The following is a 16037-nucleotide window of genomic DNA, read 5'->3' on the forward strand; positions in this document are numbered from 1 at the left end:
GAGTGAAATCACATTTTGTGCTTTAGAAATAAAGCTTTAAAACTAAATATGAAGTGCCTGGCACAACAACACAGAGAGTTTCTCTACAAAGTGACTATGTGTCAATGACTTTTCCACAGGATTCTGGCACAGAGAGCAGTCTTTCTCTCTCCTGGGTTAATTCTGGCCAAACTCAGCACAGCAGCACAATGTGTGGGCTTTGCAACCAATATATAGATTCACTACAGGTAAGAGAATGTGCTTTGCCCTTTCTACTTTTCCCTAGTATTTGATAGAACAAAGGCAAAAGAAAAAACTTGGGGAGATAATATCAATATTCACTCACAGGGAGAGATTCTATGAAAAATAATGAGAAGCAGTGTAAACTAGCATTAAACATTTATGTGAATTATGCACAGAGGATGATAGTTCTCTTGAATACTTCTGTGGAAAAAATAGAGTTGCAAGTTTTTCTCTAAGATATTTTTATTAATTGAAGTTCATAATTGCTGTGGCAAAGTTATTTCATAAGTAAGCTATAAAAGTGCTAAGAGGTGTGAAGAAGTATAATTAAAGGTGAAATTATAGACAGGCGAGCCGTGGAGGATTCTAAATAGATAGATGCATCACATTTTAGGATGCATACTTTAATAAGGATATTTTCAGTGCAACAAAAGGAATATTAGGTAGAAAAAGAAGAATTAAAAAGGAAATGTTCTGTTAACTAGGATATCAGTGTTTTGGGAAATGGTGAATTTGGCAGTTGATACATTTTAGATAACTTGGTAAATAAAAATGTAGTATATGAGAAAATCTATCACTGAAAGGAATTGCTTTTCATAAGCTAATTGCCTTTCTCATCTTTTGAGTATTTAGCTCAATTTCTCACTTGAACTGGCTAGTTTGGACAGACTGATCATTTTCTATTTTTGCTTATCTGATTTTAACTTTGACCATCTCTAAGCCATGTCAGCGGAAGCAACATTGCCAAAGAAATACTCTGTCCTTGGAGCTGCAATTTTAGATTGTGAATGATCAAATTTAGAGATTTTCTACAGCTTTCTTCTATATAGCAGCTGGGCCTGCTTCTGTGTTTCCTTTCAGACTGCTCACTGTGGATAGAAGATAGTGCAAGGTGTGAGTATGTGGATTTGCCATGCAAGGCGAGCCACTGCCTGATTGCTGGGTGGGGGCTCATCTGTCGCTAGGTAGATTCAAACCATGGTGTCTTCTCGGCGATATACTTTCTTATCTTTCTTAAACTTTACTGATGGTCAGGAGGCATGTAAAATTTAAAGTGCATTTCCCAGCAAACATATGATGAATTAGAAGATTATTATACTCTGAGTACTTCCTAGTGACATGTATTTTACTAGAAGCAAATATCTGTGCAGCAATTATCTGCTGTCACTACTTGCTACAGTCTTGACAGCTCTCCCACACTAAGCAAAGTCAAAATAATAAATTAATTAGTATCAAGGTTTTTCCTCGAAGTTTCCTATGACAAATAGTATTGATGCAGAATGAACATTTTTACATTAGGGCAGTTGTGTCTTGGCTTGTGCTGGAACAGATGCTCCTTGCATGAAACATTCAGGCCCTGTATACATATAATCTTGTGTACCTAGAACCCTGCAGGGCTATTTAAAGTGATGTCACTTGTAAGGGGGGCTGGAATATTTTATATGTGCAAGTTTCTTAAATGAGCACTGCATGTGAACTTGACACTGTCTGGTCACATAAAGGGAAACTTAGTTAACCTCCAGAGAGGTCTTGGAGGACTTACCACAAAGTACGTATTTGGTACTTCTAGCACATTCCTGACTGGTCTAAATTCAGTGGAAGTAATTCTAATTGCATACAAAACAGTGATAATCATCCTGTGTGATATAGCTGATTTGTCTTATGTTTCACTTATTGTTTATGTTTAGGAAGATTTTTTTTTGGATTTTAGTTTTTCTTAATCCATGTCTTTAAAAGTACTAAAACCACATTTGTTTTCAAAGACATATGTTTGCTTTCCCAGAATGTCCTTCTGGGATTCTGGCAACCCCAGAGGTGAGCAGACAGAAAATCAGGCAGTTTGTTGTTTGCAGCCCTTCTGCATTTACTCAGTAATTCATCAAAACCAATCTGTTTTTGCAAAATGCTTCTGTTTGGCAAATGAGCATTTTGTGACAAAAGCTCAGATTAATCAGAAAAATCCTGTTTAGTTCTATTCCTTATATGATAGGAGAGAGACAAATCAGATGCATTTCAGTCTACTAATTACAGAGCATGACTGAATGACTTTGAATCCTGCCTCTATCCTCTTTCACTTACTGCTGTGATTGATACCAAAATGAGAGCTATGAAACCTGCAGGCTGCATTGCAACTTTTTATTGGCATCTGTCAGATATGCATTTTCAAAATTAGAACTATATACTTAACATCTCGTGTGGAACGCTGGCCTCAGCTAATGTTGCTTGAGTGTGCTTTGAAGGCATCATTTGCAGGTCACTTAAATTTCAGATGATTCCTCATTGTGGTTATGTTGATTGATAGCATGTGAAGTACACATGAAAAATAATACAATTGTAAAGGGAATTTAGGCTCGGGTTGGGACAGTATTAAAAATTGTCTTATCTTGGAAGGACTCAGGTATGGGACTGCAGAGGGTTAAATGTGTATAAATCTTTTCTTGAATTATTGACTGAACACTGACTACTTCATATTCAATCAGCAAAGAAAGCATCTAAATAGTGAACTGAACCTGAACAAATAGGGCAGTTTGGGAGACACACTTGTCCAGCTTGTGCAAAGACACTTGCTATAGCCTGAGGACAGCTTTGCACAATCACAGCTCTGAAAAACTTTTAGGCGACCATTGCAGAAGAAACAATAAACAAAAATTCCCTTGTGTTACTATATTTGTTTATATATTATATTTAATTTTTACTATATAATATATATATTTATATATATATATTTATATGTTTACTATATTATATTTAAAGAATGAGAAAAGTAGTATATAGAGGAATAGCTCTGTGAAACTTGATAAATTATTGCAAATCAAGATATCTGAAAAACACATCTTTTCCTTCAATCTAAAGCCTACTTTTTTGGTCTTATGCACTAATAAACAATAAAAAGAGTTTCTCCTCTTAGTCTCTGTTGCTGATATCTTAGTGTTTCCAATAAGTTGAATTTGTGACTTTTTTTTTTGTTTTACTTGGCTTATTAGTGGATGAAACGTGAAAAAAAAAAGAAAGAAAGAGGGAAAGGGGGAGAGAAATACAAGTTGGCTTTTTGTCTTTCTTTGCTTAGATCTGTAAACTGAATTTATTTCAGCTTTTGGCTGAAGCAAAAAAATAGAGAAACAGAAGATGTTTTTAACTAAACAGTCCTCATTCTTTCTACTGAACAGTATTGGCTGCCACTCCTCTTATGGTTTCCCCTCCAGATCCTTCAGGATCCTCATGAGCCTCCTTCTGACTGGTACGTTGGTATAATAGATGAGACTTTAAGTACATATAGTAAACATGGTGTTTAGCCATTAAATTAAGAGGCTATTTACTATTTTTCTTGAACTCCTCCTTTAAGATGTGTTAACTTAATTTGTCAATGTTCTTCACTAAGAGAAACTTGAATGCATAAAATAACTAAAAAGAAAAAAGATAGTATGGTGACTTACAAACCTCTTACAGTTATGCCAAAAATGCAGTTCTCTGGCTGATCTGTGACTCCAAAAGGAAAAACTAATTTATTTTATATCCCATGAATGGGAAAGTTCATTAAACTTCAGAATTCTTGGGAAACAGTTTAGTATTGATTGTGTTTAGGACCAGAGGGCTAAGAACTGGAATGCTTGGTAACTATTTTAAATTGTCACACAAATTTGCCCTATGACCCTGGAAAAATAAATTAATTTACATTCTATAGTTCAAATCAGGTAATTTTTTAAAGTCAGTCACTTAAATGAAAAGAAAAATAATTTAATTTCTTGACCTTTTGACTTTAAGTATATCTGGCTAATGTGGATGACAATTGCTACTGCTGGCTTTTCTCTGTGAAAATAAATTCTATTTATCAGAAGCTTGAATATGAGAGATATCAATAAAATGCCTCAGACTTTGAACCATGGAAAGCATGCCATTGCTAGCTAACTGCTTTTTATTTGAGACTGAATACCGTGGATTTTTTAAAATCTTGATATTAATCATTGTTTCACAGGACAGAATGTTAGTAAAGGTTTCTGACATTTTTAGTAAAGGCTTCTGACAGCTGTCTTAACTAAGTTTTGCTGAAATTAGATGCAACCTTTCTAAAATTTTGGAACCATGTTGTGAGTTAGAACTAGATGGTCATTAAGATCCATTCCATGATTTTACCTGTCACAAAAGTCTTCTGGGGTAGGTTTTGTCTTAAATGGGCTTTGGGGTTCTTGTTTGCTTGTTTGTTTGCTTCTTTCTTTCGTATTGATTCCTGGGCACAGTAACACAACTGACTCATTCTTCTAGGGAAATAATTTTGAATAAATGACAAGTGTGCTCCTGGGAGATCACAAGAGGCAATGTATTCATGCATATTATTGATATATCTAGACTCCCATGAGCCCTAGCTTATAGCATTGTGTAAGGTTTTGCAGGATATAAATAGTAAAAACTTTCAAGAAAGGTTTTCTTGCTCTCCTTTGCTTATTCTTTTCTCTATTTTATCCAATTTTGTGTTGGGTATCATCTCCACAAATCGAAGAGGGCTTTCAGTCTGTTCTGTTTTAGAATCTCTTCTAACAGTAAACAGGTAAAATCTACTGGTACTGCAACACAGAAAATTTGTTGTATTGAAGAGCTTTATTAAAAAACGTCAAGACAAGGAATAAAAACCAGATCTTAAAAAGTGATGGAAACCTAACTTTTATCTCGAAGTGACAGCCAACATCTTCACTGCTGTTATTACCCAGGAAATAGTAGTAACCTTAGCTGCACAGGAAATTTTGTCCTGTTTCTTAAGAAAAATGTTGGCAAGTATACTCCAGATAAAACCTGAAATAGCTAATCCATGAAACACACATCCAGGCATACTGTTGGGATTGCTGTTCAGGACTGCTTATTTTCCACTAGTGATCATCACAGTTCTTCATATATAAGTGGATATAGAGTGTAGAGCAATTTTGCAATATCTAACAAAAAATAACTTTTGCTTTTAAACAGCTGATAGGTGAAACATAAAAACATCTTTGGATGGTTTCTTTCATCTTTAGTAACATTCTTCTGGAAAACAAGCTGCTGTTTATGTGATAAGAATTTCAGGGAGTGGAGAGTGTTGAAAGGGCAAAGCTACTGGGCAAAGCATGTCGTTTTGGCATGGGTTTAAGTACAGAAGCATGAAAACAGGTACCTCTGCTATTTATTGGTCAATAACAATAAATGAAGAAATGTTTAAACAACAGATTACTTAGTCCCACTTATGCTATAACAATTTTTCTACCCTGATTTCAATGGACCTGAGATTTCATCTGAAACGCGCAGCTTTCAAATCTTAAGCTACTCTCATGTTAACACAGTCTTCAAATGAAAACTGTGTCACTGGTTCTTCTGTTGAACCTATCAGTCTCCTGGTACTCTTGTAACAAGTATTGCTAACCATCCAATGCAAAAGCTCTTCTAGCATTCATAATTCCTTTAAACCTGTGCATTGTGGAGTACATTTGGAAATGATGCCATGGCAGTGTGTACATGATATCAATAACCACTAATTAGCCCCCGAGACAGCTCCTGAGGCATAAACTGTAAGGGTTCAAGTCATTCCAGTTTTCATCCAAACTTCCCAGCTAAGGAGTTTCTTCTATGAATTTGGAAGCATGCAATTGAGATTCAATGTATTTGGAACTGAGCAGCTGGAAACTCAGGTTATTCTTGTGTTCTGTCTTTAATGAAGCCTAGTTTGCCTTCAGATTTAATGTGGAATTGGAGTTTTGAGAGCTCCAGGTAACCACTGTTTTCAATGAGAAAATTGCTAACTCCTACTCCAGGCTATGTTTTATTAATTTGCTTTTCTCTGACTATAAAACAAGCATTTAATTTATTTCAGAAATCTTCTAGTTTAATTCTCCACACAATATGACCAGTGCAATATTTTATGTAATATTCAGTAGCATTCTCGAGGTGACTATTAAAACATCTTCCATGTGTCCTCCAAAGTTTCTCTACATTTTGCTGCATATCTCACTCTCAGATTTTTGCATATCCACTTCACTCATTTGAACAAAGTGGTATTGTTACAGACTGTATTTGACTGCTGTCAAAAGTAGTAAATTTCCCATCATCTTTATCTGAAATAATATGCTATGGTGGATATCTCCATGAATTATACTAAGCTATAGCATTTCAATTTATTTCCTTTAAATTTGGATTTACAAGTCTTGCTAGAAATTTCATCAGCTCTGAATGGAAATGGCATAGCTTGACATTACAGGTTGCTCTCCAATATTCCCTTTCTGTGTTTGTCCATTTGTCCATTTAATTTCACATATTACCTTATAATTTCACATATTGTGAATTCTTGTTCACAATATGAAGTAATGATGTAAGCTTCTATCAGTATGTTGTGTCCTTTGAAACTGATCATTGTTTGCTACTCATATCACTGAAATTCTCCATTTTGAATTGTCTTGAACAAGAATTGTCTTGTAGAAGTTAGATGCCTCTCTTGCAGACTCATACGCCATCACTTCAGATTTAGTTAACATTTATGATCAAAGCTAATCAAACTCAGGGACATTCAGCTATATCTTTAAAGTTAATAGTTCCATATTAATTTTCTATACCAGTACATTTTCCCAAGTTTTAAACAAATTAATCTTTGAGTGTTATTTTTAGAGTTCAAATCAAGTACTATCATTTGATATGGTTTCAGAGTGAATAGCTGTTACTGTAGATTCAATTTCTATCCTTCACTGAAAAGAAGGGTAGCTCAGTAGCTGCTTCTCTGTTCACCTAATTGTTCTTTGCTGTACTTTTTGCCAAATGCTTGTAAGTTACTTTGTCCTAGGTAGTTTTACAGGAAGCATAATGAGTTTTGTTCTTCAAAGTGTTCACTGTAACATTGAAATTTGCTTACAGCTCAGGTTTAAACTCTGCTTGCTCTGTAGACCAAATCCAATCCTAATTAAGGGGAGGTACTTCCATGGGTTTACAGTACACAGTCCAAAATAAATATCTATTCCAACACTTAAGTACGACCTGATATTTTCAAGATTAATTTAATGGTTTTTGGGTTTTTTTTAATTTAGTCTATTCTATCATGTTTAACAATATAGATGTCTTACAGTACAGACTCATTCTTGCTTGAATATTACTTACATGATTCTAGTGGGGTGTTTGGGAATCTGCTGAAATGAAACTTCCAGTAACATTATTTTGTGAAACTATAATTAAAATTTTAAACGAAATAATTTTAATTTATTAATGTTGTACTACTGAATTTAGCAACATAGCTTTATTGATTTAAATTAAAATAATGTTTGGTAATGAAGTATGAAATATCTGTTGGTCAGATGGCAATTAGCAGCTTTGCTGTTTGTATTTTGTTCCAAATGTAAGTCAGTTCGCTTGCTATGTTTTGCTTTTTTTACATTAATTCTATTTTATCAGAATGCTGTCAATTCTCTAGCTATAAGACAAATTAATTCTGACCTGAAAGTAGTATCAAAATTCAGATTCAAACTAATGAACTTCCATATATTCACATTGCATATGCCAATTAGAAACAAAGTCTATTCTTTTGCATTCCACATGTTAATGAATAGATGTTTTAAACATTGCAGAAAAATTTTGAACTTTTGTGACCTGCTTTTCATAATTTATATTTGATATTAGGAAATTACATTGTACTTATGCAGGTTAAAAAAAATAATGACAGAATCAAATAATTGCACACCAATGCAACTATGTCTGTTCCTTATTTATGTTACAGGATTATCTTATGCAAAATATCAAGTTCTGTGAGTAGAATGTGCTTCAGTGCTTTAAAAATGGTGTGTGTGGTAAACTGTATTTCAGAGTAGTGAACATTAACGGAACAGAATTCCTTTTAGGCACACTCAGTAAAGAACAGGGATAGTGATTGTGGCGCAGAGGTCTCAGGAAGTAAATCCAATGTAGCCCATAGCCCAAATGCCGCTCAGTTGGTCATTGATTAACATGGGAGAAAGTAGGACAAACCCCCAGAACTTGATTCCTCATACCCAGACTTCCACAACTTAATGGATCTCTTCCCTTATACATATAGATGAATCAATTTAAATTTTCTAATAGAAATTGTTGCCAAAAAAAAAGGCAAAAGATCACCACATATTGAAGTAGCCCAAATCACATGCGCAGAGACAAACACGCACATACCCGCACACGCACAAAAGTATGATTCAGTAAAGTATTTCTATGGCTGGAGATGGTAGGATTGCTGTGTTGCTCCTTGGTTTTTTGAAAATCTTTTTTGCTACAATTTTCTCAGACTGCTGTGTAGGCAAGAACTTAGAAATAATTTCATTATCAAAGACACTTCAGCTTATGCTTTGTAAAACTTCTCTATATTAACTGTCTTCTGAATTTATGAGATACCAAATGTGGTTAGGAAAGTAATTTGAAGTAATGCTATAGCCTTAATGCAAAGGAAGTAGTAAAACTACTAGAGGAGGTAGATCAGTGTGACATTCTATAATGAGCTAAAAAATTATGACGCATATGTGAATCACTAAATTTCTTATTTACATTGAAATATTTGTATTTGGATACTTTTGAGCAGCAATATACCTTTAGCTGATGTTTAATAGCTCCTTTTTGGTTCCATCTCTCACAGGTTCTTTTAAGGCATATGCCTTCAAAGATATTTCTACAATGTAAATTGATTATAGGTAGAGGGTTGCTTAACGACATAATAATACCTGTTAAATTGCTTAAGTAGAGTATTTCTGTCTTCACTATTATAGCAGGAGATTAGTACTGTATAATCCTATCTGGGCAACATGAGGAAAATCTGTAGGCCAGAGTAACTTCCTGAGATATTAAAGTGATGTGTCTTATCAGAAAAGGCACAGCAGTCTTCCTGTTCTTCAAGGGCAACAAATCCTCATTAGCCCAGTCTGTAACCTGACAAAAATCTGAATCTGTTGTATTAGTCATCATTTTTCCTGTAGACTTGCTTTCATTTTAAATTGTGTACCTCATAAATTTTACAGTAAGCCTGAACAGATTCCCACAATTAATATAACGGTCAATAATGGTACTCAAGTTTCAGTAACAGCCAGAATTATAGACATGAACCTAAATTTCTTCATCTTTTATTTGCTGTTTAAAAAAAAAGAAAAAAGCTGGCCTTGTTCAGACTCTATCTGAATCTTGCCTGAAATTAATGAATATAGGGTTGGTCAGGGTTCTACTCCAGACCTTAAATAAAAATGGAATTAATAAAATATCTGTAGAAGTTTGCGTTTGAGACCTAAACTTATTCTTCAAGAAGATTCTCATAGAAGTACAAAATCTTCATGTGAATACTCAGTTTTATATAATTTATTTTCTTTTATGATAAGGAAAGTGTTAACACAGGCAAAATTAAAGGTCAGGGGTAATAGATACATGCCATTCAGTTATTTTTGTTACTGTTTTTTTATAGAAAGAAGGTGAATCTTTCTCTTCTGAGAAATCTCACATAAAATGTTTTGTTAGCCAGATAACTTCTCTTTGGCATTTAGTAGCAATGATATTTAAGAACATGCAAACTTTTTTCAGAGATGAGCTATAGCTAGGACCTGTTCCTAATCAGCTGTTTTCCTAATTAGAAGTGCTGCCAGAAATTTAGTAGAAAGGAGGCTTCATTAGTTCCCATCAATTCTGATCATCCTGCCTTTTTATTCTCATAAGTGATATTTATAAAAGAAAATAGAGCAGTATAAATATTTCTAAAAATGCTTTATCTGAAGGCAGTTGCTTAATCTGTTAATATTAATTTAGCTTTAAATTTGTATTTCTCCAATATTTCAGTACACATACTTTGAAATGATGGGGAAACATGGTTAGAGAATAGATGTTGTTACATTTTATGTTGTTACTTAAAAGACAGGTAAAATTCGGCCCAACCCCACCCTACTTCGTCTTAGCACCTCCGTCATCTCTAACAGGGCTTTAGACTAGAACCACTAAATCTCGCATGTTGTATAATGATGTGAAACTTACTGATATTTTTAAAAAACTCAGTCTATATTCATCACAGTTCACAGGCACTGAGGGAGGTTATGCAGGCGCCAGATTTTGCTCCTGCTGTTTGACTCACAGACATGTTTTTCAGCATGTCTCAATGCTGTTATTTTCCTGTGTGCCATCAAGGGACAGAAATGGCAAAGCATCTGCGTAGTTACAGCAATGTCTTCCTTTATATAGTGACCTATGATGGGGGAAAAAACTTCACTTTTTTCTGTTATTTTGGGATAACTTTTTGACCTGTACCCGTAATATTGACTGGACTAGAGGAGCAGTGAACTTCTAAATGAGCTATTGCCTGAACATGTCTACCACACCTGAGATGCACTCACACAAAATGCTCTTCAAGTCTTACTTCAGGATGATTTTTATAAGGACTTTGTAAAAGAAAAAGTCTTATAGTAATGCATAGATTGCAGATAATACCTCTTTAGCTGTAGGAGGTTATTATAGTTTCTTCCATAGAAAAAACATTTGTTAAATATAAAAAATTTTCTGCCCAATCTTCTAGTATTGGCAGAACCTTGGAGTTCAACAAACAAAAGGAAACAAACAAACAAAAAAAGTAATGAAAGTAGAAAGTCATTTGCAGTAAGGAAAGGAATAGATTTCTGTGATGTTGCCGAAGACCCTGAGATGTCAGTTCCCTCACAACTCAGTCCCATCACGTCACCCACAAAGATTTGTTGCGGTGCCAATACTGACCTGTGAGGAATGCCGCTCATCACTGCTTGGACATTGAGTCCAAACTGGAGTGTGACCATCCAGCCAATTCCTAATTCACCACGTGGTGCTCCCATCAGATAGATCCATGTCTCTCCAGTTCAGAGACAAGGCTGCCCCTTTATCAAATGAAAGCGCACACAGCAATGAAGCCTAATAAAATGCATTGTGCACAAAGTTATTCTGATGAATTATTCATAGAACTGATGATTCAATTAGGAGAACATTTTTCTTTCTCAGGTGTGAAATTCCATGCAAGTTGAAAGGGAGCCTTAAAAATAGTAATGGGTGCAATTATATTCAGAATATGTCAGATAATCATGTCATTTTTCAATAACGAATTAATTAGGTAGTAATACTTTTCATATGCACTCTCTAATTGCTTTCCTCTGAGGATCTCAGAATGATACAAAGAGCTAAATTAATTAGGCCTCTAAACAACCATTTGAGGAAATCATTGTCTTTTTCTACTCACTGTAAACTGAGGTACCAAGTGGTGAAATTAGATTTCTGCTAACACACATTGAGTTAGAGGAAAAATCTATGTATGGATTTTTTTTTCCTTTATGGTACAACAGAAGGTGTTTTCATTTTTAGTGTGTATTTAAAAACAGGAAATCATGAATGGTTATGTATTCAGTCCCTATCACGAAATAGAAAATGCACCTCTTCTATTGAAAAAAATAAAAATGACTGTATTGAACCATGTAGAAGAAAGGAAGAAAGATAACTTCTAGGCTTCAAACAAACTTCCTAAGCTGAGCAGCCCTGAAAGAAATAATCACAGAACACAGGTTTATTCTTAGCAGAAGTCACTAAGTACTTTCTCTCATTTATAAAATGTATTCACACAGTAATTTCTGATGACAAATTTATTATTTGCATAGAAAGAAATAGCCATTATTTATATGATCTTGTTGGTTTGGCATGTATCCAGCTACTGATGACCTTGAAAATACAGCTTACTAATTTAAATATGGTGAAAGTGAAATAAAAATTCAGCAGTATCGGTTATGGAATTGATGATCAAGTACATGATGGTCATATATCCTTCAATCATAAAAGGTATATTTTATGCTAATTATAGAATGTATTTTGTATTTGCTTAATATTACTAGTAACACCCAAGCTATCAGTTTTCAATTACAGTTTCTCAAATATGCAGTAAATCACCCATTTATACATTAGTAAGGTAATAATCCAGTGATACTAAAAACTGAAAGCTGGGTCCACAATCAGTGTTTTGCAGGATGACTAATTAAGACAGCTTATTTCTTAATTAATAGCGAGATTCTTCTTGGCTAATGTCCCTGCCTGACATATTATTCTGATCTGAGTTTTGTTAATTTTTCACCAAGATCAGCAATCATCAAAGGACTTTTCTGCTACTTTATTGCTATTCTGTTATTCTTCTTTACCTGTGTTTGACCTCTGGGACTGCTATGGTGTATATATATCTTAAATATAAGTCTTGATGAAAGAATCACTGGGTACACAAAATAATTCTATTTTTTATAGTAGACCTTTTCCAGTTACTGGAACCTACTGAATGTCTTTATAAAAAGAGGCCTAGAATTAAAACACACAATTCTCAGTTCTTCAATCTGAGTAAATTTAGCAGCATAACAAAGAAAATTTATGAAAAGATTTCTTTTAGGAGAACACCTAGACAAGTGCTAAAATTTTAGGTGTGTCATGAATATGAAAAACTATGTAGGTTCTCCTGCCTGAGAAATCACATTATGTTCGATGCTCTTGTGTTCATTATCTGTATGATAACACATGCTTGTTTGGTAGAAAGCCATAAATGGTAGGAACGCTGGATACTTCAAAGTATCTTCAGTATTTAGGTACAAAAGGTTCTCAAAAAATAAAGGTTATTTTCTACTCTCTCAATAATTTCCCCCATCACTTAAAATAGCAGTTTTAAATACAAGTAGGACTTACACTATAGAAATTAATAAAATCTAGGCAGCCCTAGTGTTTTTCCAGGAAACACCAATTTTTAGCATGCTGCAGAAAGCAGATGACTAAGAGTGATGTTTTATGTTTACGGCCAGCAATTTTTTCATCATAGTTGATAATTGGCTATTTTGGGTTTTTTCATGGAAAATAAATCCAAGTGTATCTTCAGCTACTTTAAGAGTTTCAATTAACCACAATTAATTTTCCATTTAAGTGTCCAGGAGAACTGAAATAGTCTATAATACTATAAACCCATTTAACAGCTTAATTATGCAGTTTTGTCTTTAGTTAGATTTGCTATTTATTTTATTTAGTTGTGTCATTCTTAGGGTGGAAAAATACATATTTTTAATTCTAAAACAACAAAAAACTGTAGCAAAAACCAGTGAAAGAACTTAAATACTACAGTCAAAAAGGATTTGGATTTTCATACAGAATTAATTATATATTTTTGTTAAGTATATTTTAAAATAAATCTTGAAGCATAATAGAATTTGATGTGGTTGTAGAAGCCACTTTCCTTACCACTCATCTCTGTGGAATCACAAAGTGGCACTCTTTCTGTTTGCTTGCACTTGAGACAAAGGATATGGGCTGCATGAATTCACACAAACCCTGACTATGTCATCTCATCAAAGTTCTCAGGAAAGGACTGATGAGAACTTGTTCCAGACACAGAAGTGGGAAGGTGAAATCAGTAAAACTTAGGCAATAGCTGATGTTATGTATGCTTTATCTGATTAAAAAATATATGATATACAAGTTCAGAAGGAAGTCCTTAAAAAAGGATGCAAGTGGCAAACAGAAAACTTTGGTAATGAATCACCTACTGAATGTCATTAAAATCAAACCAAGATCCCAGTAAAGGGCACCAAGAATAACAAAAATGCAATTAATTTAAATTTTGTTCTCCCATAATTACAGTTTCAAGATGAAGTGTATTTATGAGGCAGTCAAGACATTTTATTTGAATAATGCTGTTTTCTGCCACTGAAACTATTTTAAGGGAAGTCAGACTGGACATCTTAAATGTTAACACAATATACAGTTGCCTGGAAATGAACAAAAAAGGATGAAATTCATAGCATGAAGTAATTTTAAAAGGCTTGCAGCAAAAATGCCTCCTTTTTTTTTCTACAGCGATGAATTTCATTTGCATCCATTGAATTTGCAACAAAGATTGAAAGGAAAAAATACAGGCAAAGATGAATTCAGAATTCAGCTCATTCTCAGGTCTGCTCCCTCTGTCATGATCCATTTGAAACTTTAAAAAGGAAACCCATTGAACTATCTTAAGTAGGTTTTGCTGAATGAAAAACTGGATTCTGTTAATGAGCAGGAATTACTGAAGAGGCATTCCAGAGTTGGTTTGAAGCTGGGGAGTGGATGAACTTCAAAAGAGTCAATCTTATCTTTCCCGTGGTCTTTGGAATTTCTAACATTATATATTTGAAATGAAGGCACAATAAAAATATGCCATAGCGTTACAAAAATGTTCCCTTCAACTTAGAATTTCATGGTTCAATTCTAAATAAATAGCAGAAAAAAAGCCCTAAAATAAATAGCTTGCATTTTATTTATCACATTTTAAAAGATCAGTGTTTTCTTTCATAATTTTATTATTCTACAGTACAACAGTAAGATGGCAGAAGACATTTAAACGAGAATTTCCTAGAAACAATGTGTTTACTATAAAATATTAGTGGTTTCATAGGCTTAATTGCTTTCCACTGATACAAGTGAAATAACTCTGTGCACCAAAGTGAACCATGCAGGCAGTCAATAAAGGACAGGAATGTCCAACCACCACAGGGGACACATTTCCTACAGCGCAACTCTTCCCTTTTCTGACCTCTCCAGTCCTGATTCCCAAGGGAACATTTATTAAGTACTTCCAAAACACAAACCTGAGAAATAAAGCTTTTATACCTCTTGAAGCTAGAAATCTTGTCTTCCACATAATTAACATCTGTTTTTATATTCCAATACAATTCTTTCTCTGATTCATCTCTGTTATACAAAATCAGAAGCAGTTCTTCTCTCTTTTCCATGTGAGATTACGATGAATCTCCTTGATATTGTGCTTCTCTCTTCTAGTGTTCCCTTCAATCCTTCCTCTGTCATTATCCAGCGCAGGCATTATTTAACAAGCTAGGAAGGGTAGCAGCTGATCCTGTGTGAAGTCTGGATTTTTCTCATTTCATAGAAATTAATGTGATTGTAGACATTTGTTTTCTTCTGTTGCATTTCTAAAATCTATTTTCAGATTTACCAAGTCCATCTATAAAAATTCTCAAAGGCATTCACTTTTGGACATGAACTGTGACAGACTTACTTTTCAGTACTTAGTTTAAGCCCAGATTTTTTTTTTAATTTCCTTATTTGCAACACAGCTTGTTAGTCTCACAAAATGCATAGCACAACAGGAAGGAGATTGAGTTGCAATTGAAAAATGGGAGTAAGACAATGTAGAATAATTTTATTGGTTTCACAGGCAGTTTTATATAACTGTGTGCCTCTGAGATCCAGTTGTGACATGAATTTAGAGTTTTTCTGGTGGTGTAAATTTTTTTTGTTTGGTTGGGGCTTTTGTGTTTTTGTTTGGTTTTTTGTTTTTTTCTCTAGATACGTGCCTTCCTGGGAGTGGTTATTACTATTAATGATAGATATTGCGTACTTCCATTGTCAGCTTCTGCACAGTGTCTGTCTGAAATTCAGGCTCATTCAAATCAGCTGAGAACTTCATCTGACAGAGCTTTGTTTAAATGACTGTACTACACAATCTTGTCCAGAAGAGACTGACAATACTTGCTCTTTCTCTAGCTGCCCATACCTAAATTACATTGTGCAGTTTTGTTTTTTTATAGGACAACCTGAGTATTCCTTAATATCCTATAACTAGAATTCTCCTGTAGTATGTCAGGCTGTGTGGAAGCAGAAGGAGAAAGACAGGATATGACTGAAAAAACAATTAAAATATAATAGAAATAATAAAGTAAAGAAAATGAGAATAGAAGTATAAATAAGGCTAATAAGAAGCTGATTAGTCTCTTCTGTCTGGAGTGAGAGATTATCATCATGATTCCATTGATGTTTGAATGAAGCCAGCTACAATTTCAAGACAAATCATT

This window comes from Geospiza fortis, unplaced genomic scaffold (genome assembly GCF_000277835.1).
Source record: "Geospiza fortis unplaced genomic scaffold, GeoFor_1.0 scaffold66, whole genome shotgun sequence".
Lineage (NCBI taxonomy): Eukaryota > Metazoa > Chordata > Aves > Passeriformes > Thraupidae > Geospiza > Geospiza fortis.